Below are 6,500 nucleotides of genomic sequence, written 5' to 3'. Positions count from 1 at the left end.
AGCAATGCAAACATGGTATTTTGAAGGAATTAGTGACAAATAGGGAGGAGCTGATTGCCTAGGGCAGAGTTGAGGACAGTTAACTTCAGATGGTCATTAATCCCCAGAAAATGTTTTGCACTTATTATTGCCTCTAAATATTGGAATGGGAAATAATGCAGTGATTATGATGTTCTTTTTATTGCAAAATTGATAGTTACAACACCAATTAGCAAAAATTCCTATGGAGGATTTCCCATGTTAACATAGTGAGTTATTTACCTACCCTTTCTGATGCTACCCACAAAATATATACAAAACACCAAAACCAGCAACCCACCTAAAGTCCTGCCAGAATATTTATGGGATATAATAATAATAAAGATAAATGGCAGGTTTATTGAACATTTTGTAAACTATGATTCTATCCAGTCTCTGGCAATTCTCAGTTGTGCAACCTTGGGCAAATTGCTCTTTGAATTTAGTTTCCTCAACCATATAGTAAAAGATAATATAAACTGTTGCACAGATTAACTAAAGCTGCATACATAAATTCCTTAGCATAAAACACTGTACATATTTAGGACTCAATAAATGTTATCTCAGTCTTTTTAGTTTCCTAATCACCCAGAACTTAATTGGGTACCTAGGCGCAATGAGTGAAACAGTAGCAAATGCTCTCACTGCCCTCAAAGAGTCCTAAAAACATATATCAAAATGTGTTCCAAGGAGAAGAATCTCTCAAAATGTTCTGCAAAAAAAAAAGCACTTTGTAGCTAAGAAAGTTTATGAATTAGATTAGGTAGGTAGATATATAATTATATGTATACACATACACGTGTGTGTGTGTGTGTGAGTGTGTGTATATATATATATATATATATATATATATATCTCCTTTCTGGTATATTCATAATACACAGTAGCATATTAAAGAATCTGAGAAACACTGTAATAAAAAGTCTACTTAATACTTATTTGACAGGGGAGATGCCATGATCACAAAGGTGGTTTTCCCAGGGTGAGGCATACCCAGTACTCCGGATGTGCTGACCCCTGGGATTTTGCCAAATGTGGGAAATTCGACTGCATAATTTGTGGTAGTAGGGGACTGTGTTCATGCTATTCCCTGATTTAAAAAAAGAAAAAAGTCTATTTTATTTTAGTTGTTTCTCTTTCACCCCTATGACACACTTATTAACATCCTTTAAAGAAGTTTTTAAGAACAAACCTTGAGAAATATCACCTTATAGTTTACTGAAGTTAGCTGATTATGCATATTCTATTAATAAAAATTATCTTGAATAGTACAAAACCTGAAGCTTGCTTGTGTATATTATCACATTTAATCAAAACTAACACCTGAAAAGATCATTCAGGATTGAGTGGTAATAGCAAGATAAAGTCTGAACTGCTGGAAAAGGAAACCACACTAGAGATGGGTCTTGAAGGATTTGAAAAGTTGTCAAGCATCATCCCTGGAGACAATTGAAAGGGAAAGGTGATAGTCATGCTACTGTGGTCACACACCAGAATCTGCTAGACCTCACTTAACTCTGGCTTCCATGGTGAGGTTTCGGCTTACCCTCTGGGACATCTCAGACACGCTCTGAGCCCAGCCCTGTTGGGAAAAATTAAACTTGCTTGATTTGGCATGTAGAAACATACACTGTGCCTTTTTCTGTCCAAAATTTATTCAGGAGAAATGAGTGATTCTTTTGGAGTTTCTATATCTTTTTGACTGAGAATACTACCTTTCACTGAGAATGCTACCCATGTAGTGTGCCCACTAACTCAGTAAACCTCGTCCTTGAAACCTCATGTTAACAATTCACAGTAGAAATTTAGGACTTTTAAACATGGAACACTTGCACCATAATTTTTTTTCCTTTTTAGATTTTCAACCCTCCCTTACCTTCTCCCCCACATACACACAGTGATCCTTGGGTGGTTTCCCTAAGCCACTGGAAGTAAGTTGATAGGTTAGTTTAGGGCCTAATTCCAGATGTACTTCAGAAAAAGATAAGGAAAGAAATTCATCAATATTCACAAGGTGATACTCTTTATTATTTGTCTTAGAGATGTACATGATGTTGCCATCATTTTGGCAAAGTAAAGGAATCATTAACAGGTCACTATGAGGATTCCCTGCATTAATTTCATATGCTATTTAGAAGACCATGAAAGAAGAGCTAGCCAGGTGACAGAGAAATCTTTCTCCCATAGGCTGAGATTCAGTTCATGATTATGCTGTCCCCATTTAGCTTCGGCATAGAATCCCAGTTCTTGCAAGAAAACCCACAGAGATAAACAAAGAATAAGTAACCCAAGATAAGATACGGAGAAATAGTAGACAACTCATTTCTTTTGCTCACCCAGGACATTCAATTAAAATGATGATTTAATACCAGTCCAGTGTGTTTTCAGCATACCTTTATTCCTTTAATTACTTAAAAAGTATGATTAAGTTAATTAAGCAGCTATTCATACCAGGCACCATTGTGGGTGCTAGAGCTAGGCGCCTTCAAGTTGCTTACAGTTTGGTCAGGGAGACAGGTAAGTATATTTATATCATGAACAAGAGTCATGCTGCAGCAAGGCCACCTGACCATGACTGCTGGGTTCACTCTTTTTCTAAGGGAGATTCAGTACAACCAGGCAAGCTCAACTGTGTTGCCTCAGAGCAGATAAAGTGAAATGGGTGTCTATACTTTAGGTAGATTTGTTACTTTTCTAGAAACTTTTAAAGTGAATTTTAATGTGGAACTAGAAATAATAAAAGAAGGAAACAATGAGTTGGTTTCATTTAACCTGGCTTAGCCCAGATACCCTTTTTTTTTTAATTTGACAACCACTTATATAAAAAGCTGTTGGTCATACCCTGCATGAGGTTCAAGCTGTTTAATGGATCTTGGTATTGTCCAAATTTTAAAATATTTAATTTTTTTAATTCTTCAAAATTTTAAATATCATCCCTGATCCATATTTAACCAATTTATGCTAATGCCAATCCAGTGACCGTAGGGACAATATATGTAGGCACAGTCTTTGATAGTAAACCCATCTCCTTGGCCTCCTGTAATCATTACTGCCACTCTTGGGCATCATTATTACACTAAACACATTTTTTCAAAAATTCTATAACCCAATAGAATAATCTTGTAAACTAAATTTCTCTTCTTTCAAAGGTTGTAATTTCATCAAACATCCAGGCCGACAAGAGGAGTAGTTCCTATTAAGGATGGGGACTGTAACTTTCCACTTGGAGAAAAGTCAATTCCATGTTTAAATATTACTACATGTTATTATTGTAATTATTGAAAATTTAAAAATTTTGCAGACAGGGATTTATTATTATAACAATGCAGTCATTAAGCCTTTATTCCTTAGCTTTGATTCCACCACTCTATAGTCCACTTTGCAATGTGAGGGCTGAGACTCTGCAAGTCACACTTACCCTTTTCCATCTGATTCCGCTAGAGTCTGCAAAGAGACATGAGAGGATGACTAGAAAGTTCTTTCCCATTTTCTCCCTTTTCCTTGTTGTCCCTTCCTGTTCCTATCAAGAGTCACCCAAGTGTTTAAGCAGTTTGATCGAGCAGCTGCAGCTGATTCTGGTAAACAGTTTTTCCAAAGCGTGTGCACCAGAGTCGCTGTGCCCTCTGAGACTCCAGCACCGTCAGCTGGCATCTCCCGCAGCATCTGGGTCCCAGGTCCAAGAGGCCCTTCCTCCCAGCTCAGCAACACAAGCTCCAGCTGAGCAACATGCACTTGTTTTTGCCTTTTTACTTCCTGAATAGTTGATAAACAATTCTTGTAGTAAATTCTGTCTTTTAAAATAATTGGCATGTTTTCTGGTTCCTGCCTCAACAGAAACATATAAAATGACTCATAGAAATAAATATGCTTTATATTGCTATCAGTATATGCATACACAGACACCTGCATACACGCACACACAATTAAATGTTTCCTAAAACAATTTTCACCCTTATTAAGTGTGACATACTCTGTTTTTAACAATTTTATTCAATATTGTTTTTTAAAACTTTTAGGAACAATCTACTAAATTGATTTATAATCCACTATTTATTCCTAAGCAGAAAATGTTCATGTAAGTGAAACACAAATATGCAATCTGGTGCTGATATCTTTGCTTACATGATGGTTATACCAGGTATTTTATTTGCAAATATGGAATTTTATGGGAATTTTCTAACTTGAAATATGTTCAGGAAATTGGAAATAAAGCTTAACAGGAAAAGTAGGTTAAAAAAGATGATGGAAAGTAAAATTCCAAAATAAAACTAAAAGTGAAACCTCAACTATGCAAAGGAATTCTATTGGGCTGATCTGGATTAACAGTCTAACTCTTGTAATCAACATGCTAGGAAATACTGAGAAGCAAAAAATGATTCACATACACATACACACATACATAATTACTAATCACTTTCTGATTTCACTAATTTCCTGCTTATGCTGAAAGAGAATCCGTCTCTAGTCACAGAGAAAATATAATGAATAAGTTATTCAAGAGAAAACAAAAGGTTTTCGGATATCAAAGTAGTCAAAATAAAATCCCATCATTTGTCTACTCCAGAACTCTAATAAATTAATGATAGTCCATATCCTCAGAAAAATTGAAAGAAATGTTATTGTCAAATCATACAATGTCGTTCCATCTATAACATATATAATTTTGAACATATATAACAATATTGAATAAAATATATAATGTGGAGTACTAATGCAGTGGAAGAGATGTTGACACTGTGGCATAGCACATGTCAAGAAATACTTTAAAACAAGTTGACTGACCAAAATCATAGTGTTTTTTTCTGCAGAATGGGAACATAATGAGATTTTCATTTCTCATCTTCATCTCACCCCTATAAGAATTCTAGGAAAGAATGCTATGAACTCCTAAATCTGTTTAAAAATTATGTGTTTTACCTACTTTTAAATGTGGTTATAACTCAAGATATAGACTAGTTCAGATGATTCTTCAACTAATTTTATAATGACCAGGAATTACTGTGGCATTTAGTGACTTATGCTATTTTTGCTAATGGATTTTTCTACTTGGATTATATTAAATCTTAGAAAGAATATCCAAGTAAATTTAGTCAAGTGAAAGAAGTCACTGTTTTTAGCCTGGAGAATAAAAGCTTAGAATAAAGGCACTTTAAGCAATGGCTATCAAAAACCCATATTACCTTTTTTTACTTTAACTACATCATGCCTTCCTCCCTATTTCATATAAAAGTAAAGCTCTTCAGTTCACTGTGGCTTGTCCTCTACCTATTTCTCTGCTCCTATCTCCCACCACACTTACCATAGACAAAATTGCTAGCCACCTCCCCTACCCGCATCCCATCCCCACACATAAAAGAGGCAGTATAACATAGTAATTTAGAATTCATATTCTGGGGTCAAACTGTGTAGATTTAAATAAATCCAAACTCAACCATTAAGTGCTTATTTCTTGGGCTTATTACTTAACATGTTCAGTTTATTTCAAAGGGAATACTAATGCCCCTAACCTCAAACTGTGCTTATAAAATTAAACAAAATGATGCTTCTATAGCACTAAGCAAGTGCTAAATGCATACTAACTATTGTTATTATTAGCATTATTATTATTTCTGTGATGGTGACAATTATGAGAAGAAGTAGGAGGTGGGCTTCTGCTTGTAGCATACCCTTTTCCTACAATGCCTGTCCACCTTCACTTACCCGCTGTGATATTTATTTTCTTATGTATCAAGTTTACTGGGCCAAGGGATGCCTAGACAGCTAGTAAAACATTATTTCTGGGTGTGTCTCAAAGGAAAGAGATTAGCATTTGAATTGAAAATTTGGTAAAGCAGATGGCCTTTCCCATCATGGGCAGGCATAATATAAAATCCATTGAACACCTGGATAGAACAAAGAGGCAGAGGAAGGGTGGGCTCTCTTGCTCTGTTTGAGCTGAGATAACCATCTTCTCCTGGCTGTAAACATTGGTGCTCCTAGTTCTTTGGAAACTATTCCAACAAACTATTCTCATGCATCAAACTGGATTAAATTACACCACCACCTTTCCTGGTTCTCGGGCTTGTAGATGGCAGATCATGGCGCTTCATGGAGTCTATTGAACCAATTCCTATTCTTATAATAATTATCCTTATATATATATATGTATATACCTTATTGGTTCTATTTCTCTGGAGAAGCCTTATATACATACCTAATTATACTTGCCTTTCATATTCGGTTCAGGTATTGTCTCTTCTAGAAAACACTCTCCAAAGCTGCTGATTGAGTGAAATAAAATGCTCTCACAGTGCATACAATGTTATGGATACATACTATAAGTTCCCTTGTGTTTGCCTGTTTGGATTGCCTGATGGGGGTAAAACTGCAGTATTTCCAGATTGCAATGGCATTAGTTTTGATCCATTTGAACAGGTGTTTCCAAGGGGTGGAGAGAGTACTGCAATAGAAGGATATCAATAGGAAATTACAAGGGTGGGAGA

At 35.6% G+C, this 6,500-nt stretch overlaps 1 non-coding gene across 1 annotated transcript; it reads left to right on the top strand.

Moving 5' to 3' along the window:
* Positions 1-949: 949 nt before the first annotated feature.
* Positions 950-1,111, top strand: LOC118913019 (U1 spliceosomal RNA). The gene has a single exon (XR_005025044.2). It is a non-coding gene; the product is annotated as a U1 spliceosomal RNA (small nuclear RNA).
* Positions 1,112-6,500: the final 5,389 nt, after the last annotated feature.

Source organism: Manis pentadactyla, chromosome 8, assembly GCF_030020395.1.
Source record: "Manis pentadactyla isolate mManPen7 chromosome 8, mManPen7.hap1, whole genome shotgun sequence".
In the NCBI taxonomy this organism is placed as follows: domain Eukaryota; kingdom Metazoa; phylum Chordata; class Mammalia; order Pholidota; family Manidae; genus Manis; species Manis pentadactyla.
Note: the sequence above shows the minus strand (reverse complement) of the source record. Positions and strands in the feature narration are given on the sequence as shown.